The 11,217-nt window shown below is 33.6% G+C and overlaps 1 long non-coding RNA gene across 1 annotated transcript; it reads right to left on the bottom strand.

Moving 5' to 3' along the window:
• Positions 1-6,676: 6,676 nt before the first annotated feature.
• LOC132614084 (uncharacterized) lies at positions 6,677-10,333 on the bottom strand. Its single transcript, XR_009572168.1, has 2 exons — positions 9,682-10,333; positions 6,677-7,111 (listed from the first exon to the last, which is right to left on the bottom strand). It is a non-coding gene; the product is annotated as an uncharacterized LOC132614084 (long non-coding RNA).
• Between the last annotated feature and the right edge of the window lie 884 nt (positions 10,334-11,217).

The raw sequence follows: 11,217 nt of genomic DNA on the forward strand, positions 1-11,217 counted from the left end.
GATAAAGATATTTTCAGGGCATTATAAATTATGTGAAAATTAATTGATATTTTATGACATTTATGGAATATTTTATTGGAATTAATCAAAAGCAAAACAATTTTGAATAATTATTTACTTAATTGTTGAATCAAGGAAAAATCAGATTACTAAATAATTTATTCTATTTTTATCCGAGATAATTTGAGTGATTAAAGGAATTGACCATTTTACCCCTCAACCTTTGATTCTGTGTGTTTGCATTTAATTAATAATTTTTTTTGGTAATTAATTTGGTTAATTAGAGGGGTCATTTTGCAAATTGGTTTTGATTAATTAATTATTTTTAAATAAATGACCACATTTGAATTAACCAATTCATGGTTTAAAGTGATTGGGATCATTTTTGAAAATTTAGCCTCCTAGTGGTTTTAATTGAGATGACCAAATCCATGGGCAAATCAATTGAGGTCATTAATGCAAATTAGCTTTAATTGGTTAATTAGTACCAAAATAAGGCTATATTTAAAATAATTAATCAGATTAAGATTAGTCAAGGATATTTTTTCAATTAGCTAGATAAAAGGTTATAATTGCAAAAATCATTTAGTTTTAAAGCCAATTGAGGCCATATCTGCAAAATGGTTTTAATATTCGTGTTTTAAATTAATTGCGTCCTAATTTGATCATGCTTAAAATATCATGGTTAATAATTGATATTTTTAGCTTGGACCATTTATTGGATTGCATCTTTGGCCCCTCATACATATATATACACTATGTATACGTATATATACATTGTGTGTGTATATATATATATATATATATATGCCAAAAGGGGCCTCTTTTTTTCATATAGGACCGAGTCCAGTCCATAATGCACCAGACTCGGCCCACGTAGCGTTTACAGGGGGGATATACGTATACCCTCCCCTCATTTCCCACTTCACAGGGGTCTCAATGTAAAAGAAAAAAGGGTGAGGCGGCTAGGACAAAACCCTAGCGCCACCTTCACCACTGCCCCACCCCCCTTTTGCTCATCGCGTCCCATCGTGGGATGGAGGGTTTAGGGTTTAGGGTTTATGTAGAACATGGAAATCAGAGGAGAGGACGAAGCATTAATGGCTTCGCTCTTTTCCATACGTTTTCTCCACAAAATCTATCCAAACGCTCCCTTAAGGTACAATCCTTGCTATTTCTTTTATTTTGTCGTCGATTTACAGTGGTTTTAAGAGGAAAATAAGTCGTTGATTGTTGTTTCCTTTTGATCTGGACAGTATACGGTTGAATTCAAGGGAGGACTTGTGGAAAACCCACAAGTCCCACATCACTATTGTGGGATTTGAGAAAGGTTTTGGGGTTCTATTTATAGAACCCTATCCCTCACCATTAAACCAAGTTTGACAACCTTAAGAGGCTTGAACTTTGAGTTTTACTTGAAATTTGGGTTTCATTAGTGTTATTTAGACTTTAACTAAAAGGGTTTGAGTCTTTTTCTAGTTATAAACTTTATCTGTTTTCGTGTCCAGTATTTGGTGTGGCTGAGTTCGATTTTGGAAGCACAAAGGAGGCTCCAAGTCCATTCTTGCTCCGGTTGCACTACAAAAGGTAATAATTTACTATTTTATTACTTTTTATTTAAGTTCCTGCCTATGTTAATGATAGTTTGGTATGGTTGAATGATACATGTGTAGTTAAATATAGTTTTGTATTAGTAAGCCAAATAGTTTGATGTTTATTGCTTAAGCAATGATTTTTTTTTGGCTTGAGTTATTCTAAAGGTTTATCAATCCCATACTTGTTTGATTGCTTCTGATTATGACAATTTGGCTTAGATAGTGACTGTTATGACCTGTTTGAATTGATCTTTGATGATGTTGTTTGAATGAGAGTGCATTTGCGTAGTTTGAAAGGGCTTTTGACACTGTTAATGAAAGGTGGACCTGGGACAGCCTTAAGAGGATCATTGCTTTGTCTAAAATGGTTAACCAACTACTAAAACAGGTTTGTTAAGTGTGGTGTCACGACCCAACCCCGTAGGCCGTGACTAGTGCCCGGGCTGGACACTCGTATATACCTGTTAACTATAATCATCTACAGCTAGCATAACAAAGAACTTATATATTTATAAAGGCAAGACGTTGCTTTAAAGTTGTCGCATATATGCATATCATAGCCACCTGTCCCCTAAGGAGTTACAACTTTCAACAGATTATATTGCACATAAGCCGGCAAGGCTGTCATTATATAGGGGGACGTCCCAGCTATACACAAGCCAACAAGGCTACCATAATATACGGCCTTCACAACAAATATATATATATATATATATATATATATATATATATATATATATATATATATATATATATATATATATATATATATATATATATATATATATATCTACGCAAGCCGACAAGGCTGCCACTACACACAACACCCCAAAACATATATATACGCAAGCCGACAAGGCTGCCACTACGAGTGGGTACGCCCCAAAACATAAGTCATGTATACACAACAAAACAACAACTATATACAGACCCACACATATATCTACAGACCTCTAAGAGTAACGACAATATCATATGACGGGACAGGGCCCCGCTGTACCCTGAACAAACACATATATACAACAAAGAGGATCTGTACCACAAAGCTAGGCTCCGGAATAAAGGAGCACTCCAAAATAGCTGAGTAGATATCCTATGCTAGCGGATCTCCAAAACGAGCGTCTGTACCTGCGGGCATGAAACGCAGCCCCCCGAAGAAAGGGGGTCAGTACGGAATATGTACTGAGTATGTAAAGCATAAATTCGATAAATGGAATCATACTAAAGTAAGGAGTACAAATAACCAGTACAATAACCAGAAAACCACAAGGCTTACCTTTGACTCACCAATCACGGTACCAATATCAGACTTAACTCATTATGAAACTTAATGCCAATATTAGATAATCATTTTGTTCACATACATATGTATAACGTGTCCCGGCCCTCTAGTGAGGGACTCGGTAAGTAAAATCATATCATCATCCTGTATATATATATATATATATATATATATATATATATATATATATATATATATATATATAACGTGTCCCGGCCCTCTAGTGAGGGACTCGGTGAATAAGATCATCATATGCCATCCTGGCCGCCATCCCCGTATCATCATATCATCATGTCATCACATCATCATATACATATACAGATAACGTGTCCCGGCCCTCTAGAGAGTGACTCGGTGAATAATGCAAAGGATCTATGCACGATAACATGTCCTGGCCCGGGACTCAGCGAAAGGTGTAACGGTAAGCACGAGCAGAGTAATAAGTAACCATATACATACAAACCATCTTTTGAGACTCAATAGATAAGTAGACTAATCAGCTCTCAAGTATCAGGATAATAGTCATATTAAGTTCTTTCTAAATATCATTACGAACTATATAAAGGAACGTCCCTAAACTAAGGATGTTCAATTTCTAATTAGCACATTAACACATCAAATTAGATAACTAAATAGCATATAAAATTAGATAACTAATTAGGAAATAAAATTAGGTTAACACATACAATTAGATAACTAATTAGCGCATTAATAATTAACATGGATTAAACAATTTTACAAATAAATAAATTAACAATTAGATAATTAACAAATAAAAATATTATTAGGAGATTAGTATATTTTCCTATAATCAAACAATTAACAAATCATTAACAAATAATTAAAAATTAACATATCATTAATAAATAATTAACAATTAACTAATCAGATAATTAACAAATAATTTGTTTTTAAAAAAACATGAAAAAAGGGGTTGGGCGGTGCGCGGACAGCCCTTATTGTGTACAAAATAATTGCACAATTTTTTTTTCCGGAATCGGCAACTATTAAACATTAATATGCTTAGGATAATAATATATTTAACAATGTAATTAGAAAATTCATAGTAAAATACCTAGATTAAAGGTTGTTTTTATGTTTTTGAAATCGAGTTCTACGACGCTTTATTCCGAAATCCAAGTTTCGAAACTTGTTCCTTGACTTGAATATACTGAGAATATTGACTTTCGAGTTAAAAAATAACACGAAAACACACTTTTGGAACGTGTGACCTCGGGTTTTGGGTGTTAGTGGCGCAAATAATTTTAAAAGGGGGGGGGGGGGGGGGGGGGGAGGGGGGACCGATGGTGGGAAAGACGGTCGTGCATTTTATTACCCCTAATGCGCACAAAATTAGTGCGCAATAGGACTTAACAGTGACCATCACAGTTAAGTCCTATTGCGCACTAATTTTGTGCACAAAAGGTACTTTTGTAAAAAAAAAAATTGTGGGTTATTTTGGATCGAAATCCCACTTTTGGAATTATTTAAGTTGCGGACTCCATATATTGCGCCCACGTAGCCGTATTTTTAGTTTACAACCGTATAATTAACTTTTTTTCTATAACAGTATTTATACACCGTCTATACAAGATTATACAATATTATACACTTACTGTAAACAACTTATCAATGTTGTATAAAATTGTATAGTTATGTATAAAAGGTGTTATACACACTCTTTTACGGTTAGCCAATGTTACAAACTTACACAAAAACTGGTTCAACCTACTAAACCATCACCAAACAACCCAAATCTTCCTCGGATAGCTTTAAATTTTACTCACAAGTTAAAGATGACATCCTTCATTTATTTATTTTTGGTTATCGTTAATTTATCAAAATTTTCAACAAGTCACAAAATTCTATTTGTGAGTTTTCAAACTTTTAAATATCCCAACAATGAATTATTTAATTTCACTTTAATTCATCCAACAATATTTACATTTGTGGGATAAACATAAATATCACTGCCAATCAGTTTTCAAGCATCAACAAATGGAAATTATAATGCTAAATTAAAGAATTATTGTCTTTTGTTAAGTATTTCAAAGTATATATACAAAATGGGCCAAAAATATGGTAAAATCTGATAATATAGGCTAATTTTGATTATAAGCTTGGACCAAGTGATATAAAGAGTAAAAATTTAAAAGAAACTAGTGAATATGTCGTGCTTCGCGTGGTTATAGAAAATTCAAATGAAAAATTAAAATGAACTTTTTTATATGATTTAATAAAGACAGAAGACATAAATTTCATGTATATAAATAAAATTGATAAATATGAAGAAAAATGAGAAACAGTTAAAAAAAAAATCCTTTTATTTGTTTTTTTCTCTCCTTTAATAATCTTTAATTAACTTCCCTCTTAATTCTCCTATTCCATAAGAGCCATAATGAAAAAGCAAATAGTGGAATTGAGGGTAGGGGTGGGCATAAATACCGAAAACCAAAAAACTGAACCGAACTCAATGGATTCGGTTTTCCGGTTTTCGATGTTTCGGTTCGGGTCCGATTTTTTAAAATAACAAATTCGGTGTTCGGTTTCGGATCACTGGTTTTTCGGTTAAACTGAAAATTTACTATGCTGATTGTTTACTTTTGTCGCATTCTTTTGTTGAATCTGGCACTTTGGATTTAGGAATTGTACTCGCCGTCACCTCTTGCGTTTGTTATTCACTATGGATAGTATTATTGGTAAGTAAGTAGTATAGATACCTCACTTTTCACTTTTCTTTTTCTATTCTATTTATATTCGGAATCTTCTTCTTGTGGCATTTGCTAGCTTTATTGCATACATCGTTACTTCTGTTAATTAGAACATTTATCGAGAAATAGATAAAAAATGGAGAATAGAAACAGGAAAAAAGATGATGTATCATCCTCTATGATGAATACACATCAATGTATTACCGATGAAATGAACATGAAACCTAGCAATGAACTTATAAGCGAAAACGTCTATGTGCTGATTTGTCTACAAGAATTTCATGTGATTAATTGGTAACTTCATCATAACTACTGATTTTGTTTAAGTTTAAGGCTGCTGGCCTGCTGCTACTGCCTGCTGCTGCTGCTATTGCTACTGCTTACTGCTGCTGCTACTCTTTAAGTTTCAGGCGTTAAAGCTACTGATTTTGTTTAAGGCTTGTTTAGATCTTTTATAAGTTCACGTGAAAATTGAATTCCGATGAATTGAAATAGCCCATTTTGAATTAAAAAACATAAAATAGCCCACTTTTAATTAAAAAGAAAGTTCATTTTACAAGCAGAATAACCGAAACCGAACCGAACCGAATTCAAAAAACCGAACCAAACCGAACTAATTCGGTGTGATGTTCGGTGTCCACTTTCAAAAAATCGAAACTGAAAAACCGAACAAAAGTTTGAAAAACCGAACAAAAAAACCGAACGCCCACCCCTAATTGAGGGGGCGAAAGGGTAGAACACAGTCACACTAAAAGAATAGGATGAGCAATCCATAAATACTTCTTACAACACTAAAAGAACCACTTCATAAGCTACTGAAACTCAATTCCCATTTCATTTTCTTCCAAAATGTCAAGAGAGATGAAAAAGATAAAAAAAACTAAGAAAGTAGAAACCCAAAATAAATAATTGCAACCAACTGAAACATTAGAATACTTACAGAAGTTTGTTTCTTTACAAAGTTGAAGTCTAACATATTAGTTGAAATTCACTAAAATTAAAACGAAAAAGTATTTTGTAAAAGAATATCATTTCCATTTTCTCCCCAAACACAAGGAAAACAAAACAAAATTAATTCAAACAAACTGAATCAAGAAGAGTGAAATCTTATACTTAGAAACAAATCACCCTATTATTCTTTCTAGGATTCAACATCATTAATTTCCTTCTCAGTTGTTTATTCGTCCAGATATATTAGATAGCTAATGAATTCAGGATACAGATCTTTGATTATCTTTTCTTCCAAGTACTCCAACTGCAGGTTAGTGTCATCTATACAAGTTACTTAACAAATACATATAAATAGAAAAAAATGGAGGATGATTAGTCGGGAAAAATAAAAAACATACGAAATTGAACAACGCAGGAGTATGTCATTTCCCCTAAATTTGTACAAAACGTTAATGCAGTTGGATCTTCCCATTATCTCTGCGTGATTGAGATGAATCCATACTACGAGTCTTCATTTTTTCCTCTTTGATTCTCCTCCGGGTAGTGAAAGAATTGTGTCTACCTTTTGAGAACTGGTAACGGGAATAATAGACATGAATATATTCTTCCTCTAATAATGAGTATAGTTGGAGAGGAATAACCCAAAATAAGATTATATTAAAGTATGAGTAGTTGGGAAGAAACGTGGGTATGGTGTTACATTTGATGAAATAATGGGATTTAATAGGGGAAGGAAAGTAATTGAAAGAATTAATATTCTTAAATATCTTTTTCTTTTAATTGAGCAATGAATGTGGATAATTAAAGATTTATTGATAGAGTAATTTTAATTTTCAGCTATTATTTTGAGGGAAATATAAAAGAAAAATGTCAAAAAAAAAAGATAAATAGAAATGGGAGTCATGGAAACGTCACACATCATCGTGTCTATGCTTATCTTTATATTATATATAGATACATAGATTATGAGGAAGTGACTCTTTTAATTTAGAAAGCTTTCATCATGATTGTTTACGTTTTCAAATTTAAGAAGTCTAAGCCTTTTGCTTATGGAAGAGATTGATTAGTCTTTACTATCAAAGTGAACCAAATGAGATAAAACCTAAAACCCATGAATAAGAGCCGTTAAGCCATATATTATTTTAAGAGCGCAATAACTTAGATGTAAAGTAGGAAAAATATTCTAGCAAAATATTTCAGCGGGTGCTAGGTATAAGTTTAGTGTTAAAGGTAATATATCGATAACATTTTAAATTTGTCGGTAAATTTCATTTAGACATTTGAACAAAGATCTGCCCTAATTAAACACCTAAACACAGATAAATTGTTCTTATTAGACACTTCCAGCTCAAATGTTGAAAAAGTTTTTAAGTGTGTTCTGAAGCGCCTATTACGTAGATAAGTTAACCACATAATATATATTTTCTCCTTTAATGATACACAATCATCAGCCTCAATTAGAATAAGGCTGAGATTTACGACCTTTTAAGGTTGAGACATATAACTAAAGGAGGTGACATATTTTAAGTGGTTAACTTATCTATGTAATAAGAACTTGAGAACACGCGCCGAAAGTGTCTATTAAGAATAATTTATCATGTGTTCAAGTGTTCAACCGAAATAAACTGTAATCTGATTTTTTAAATTAAATTAATGAAATTTACTAACAAATTTAAAAACAAAGAGAGATAAAGATTATCATACAACCCAACTAATTCAAATAATCAGGATAGGATGAATAGAAAATAGACTTCAACAGAAAGAAAGAATCATTTTCAAAGGCTACCGATAGAGACACTCAAAAGGGACCAGCAACTCATGCTAAGCTTGAATTCTCTAGTTGAGCTTTTAAACAACCTTTTTCAAGTAATGCTACAAACTACTTTTGAACATCAACATAATTTTTAGAAGATACGAGTAAGAGGCTTGAGGTTTCTGTTTAGAAAAAAATTTGACGAGGAAGGTACTTGATCAAACATATATGCTATACTACACTCTTATTTTTAGGGAAAAGTGAAACCAATGCAAATACATTAAGGTGAGATTACTCATCAAAGCTCAACATTTAAAAATAAGACATATTTCCAAAAGAAAAAGAAAGATAATTTACTCTATCATTCAGGCTGTTAGTTCTAAAACAAAAACAAGAAGGCATATACTCATCCAAAACATGACTCTTGATCGAATTCAGCATTTTATCAATCAATCCATGGCATCTCTGGAAATTTGCAATATAAAATCCTACCTTAGCAGCAACTCTATGAATTTGTTCTCTAAATCAGTTCTCGCACCAAATGGTAAAGCAAGTCACTCATTATCTAGTTTAACATGAGAGGGACGGAACCATTTTATAGCGAAGGCAGTTTTGAAATTTGAGACATTTAACATCCTTTTCAAGGAAGGTAGCCACGGAACCAACAGGGCATAGATTACCTTTCTCTAAGCTAACATAGGAACTCATTATCTGGGCCAAATTTAACTACCAAAATTTACCTATAATGATGTCTATTTCTTAATACTTAATAAAAGACATGGCAAACCTCGTTACACATAAAAGAAACTAGGGAAAACAGATTTCAGACCAAACGAGAGGGCTGTTGTTGTCAAACAGCAGCTCAAACCATGTTTCTCGTCAGACATAAGATACCTACTTCAATTAAAACATGTTCCTAACAGCCGGACTAAGCAGAGGAATAACTGAATGTGGCAAAAAAAAGGGCTGGAAAATAAGGGGAAACAATAACTACTAAAAAAAAAAAGACAGGGCATATACTGTTAAACCGCTGCATAACATACTATATGGGAAACAATTATATGACAGCATCTATTCCAGGTAAAGTTGCATCTAACCAAAACAGGTTAAAAAGAAAACTATTAAGATTAAGCATAAACAAGATTTAAACCCAACAGGCATGCTACGAGTATAAAGCAAATTAAACATTAATCAAGAGCATCGAAACATGTCTTAAACTAAACTAAAACAGAACGAAAGTAAACTAACAATCAAACAACCAAATGAAACAACAAACTACGTCATATAAGCATTTGAGCACATCCTAACGACAGTTGAACTAAACAGCTAATTAAGCACAGAAAACACACTAGACACAAAAAAAACTAGAAAAAAGGGTATGAAGTTTACCTTTTTTGAGTGCAATGAATGGGGTGCAGGGTCGCGGATCTACGCTCGACTATTAATATCTCCGAGCTTGCGTATGCTCGGATTCCAAAACAGTAATAGAGTGAAAGAGAGTAAAAATGTTTTGTATCTTAAAGTTGATGTCAAGTAACAAAATGAGACTATTTTTTGGTATTTTCAGAGAATTCCAGTTGCTAAAAAAAGAACCTCCTTTCGGCTATGGACTTAAGATCATATTTATAGGTAAAAGGCTAGGGTTTTTCGGGCGGGATAATGAAATTGATTCAAAGTTGAATCCAATGGACCATCCAAAGCAGATGGTCACGTGATTCCATTCGGGTTACCGAAAAGGTTCGACCATTTATGGTCTGTGAGGATCGACTCGTGTTTGAAGCTAGAAGAGGGATTTCTTTCTCTGTCAACGACAGAGCTCGGGGAAAGGAGACGTTTGGATGTTTTCTTGTGTGGAAATGGGTGGACATGGACTGCTTTGGCTAAAGGGATCTGTGCTTTTGCTAAAAATGGAGGAAGAGGCGTGAAGAGGAAAGAGAGAGGACAGAGGAATGAGAGAGAGAACGTTGCACGAAAATGGATAGGCAAAATCTGCCATTGCTAAAGGGAGAGTAGGGTTTTGTGGAAAGAGGAAAGAAGTGAGGGTGATGAGAGAGGAGCGACTAGGTCTGTTTTGATTTAGAAGATGACGATTGGGCTGGATCGGGTCGTGGCCCGGGTAGGCGGGTAAGGTGTTGGTAATGTTGGTGGGCTGATTTGTTTCAATAGATAATGGGCTGGTGAATTAACATGTGGGCTGATTATTTTGGCTGAAAAATATGGATCTTTCTTCCTCTATTTAATCATTTTGGGCTTCTAATTTAATAACTATTACCATATATACTATATGAAGACAAATAATAATTAGTATGTAGAAAGTAGAGGATTTATAAAGTAAAATTAATTTAACGAGTACAAATCCTAAAAAAAAAAAAATGAAACAACGACGAACCCTTTAAAATTTGTGAAAAAGTAATATTAGTAATGTTGATAGTAGAATAGTGAAAATTAATAATAGTGAAAATAAAGTGTTTAGCTCGTCAATAAATTTAGAAGCTCCAGGAAATAAATTGAAATAAAGGAGGGACAAAATTGGGTGTCAACAGATGCCCCTCTTCGACCGGAGACAATGTAGGAGTTTTCGGGCGAAGAAGTTGACGTAGTAGCTAGTTTTGTTCGGACCCACGAATGTGAACTTGGAAGAATTTGAGAAAGTATGGGTTAGGAGAATTGGTGGAAAATATTATAGGGTGGAAGGAATTATGGCCGAACCAATCTCGGGTTGCCTACATGTCTCGGGTTTCGTAAGAATCAAGTTGTACGTAGTTCGAAAGAAGTGGATCAATACCGACGCTACGCTTTGCCCCAGTGTTGAATTATGGTGAGACTGGGATATAGAAAAGGCTTACATGATTATGAGAGAAGTTGATTGAGTAGAGTTTTAGCGGTGGATATGAAAGAGAAATTAACCTACGTATCACGTGTTTG

The sequence above is a fragment of the Lycium barbarum genome, chromosome 10 (assembly GCF_019175385.1).
Source record: "Lycium barbarum isolate Lr01 chromosome 10, ASM1917538v2, whole genome shotgun sequence".
Classification (NCBI taxonomy): domain Eukaryota; kingdom Viridiplantae; phylum Streptophyta; class Magnoliopsida; order Solanales; family Solanaceae; genus Lycium; species Lycium barbarum.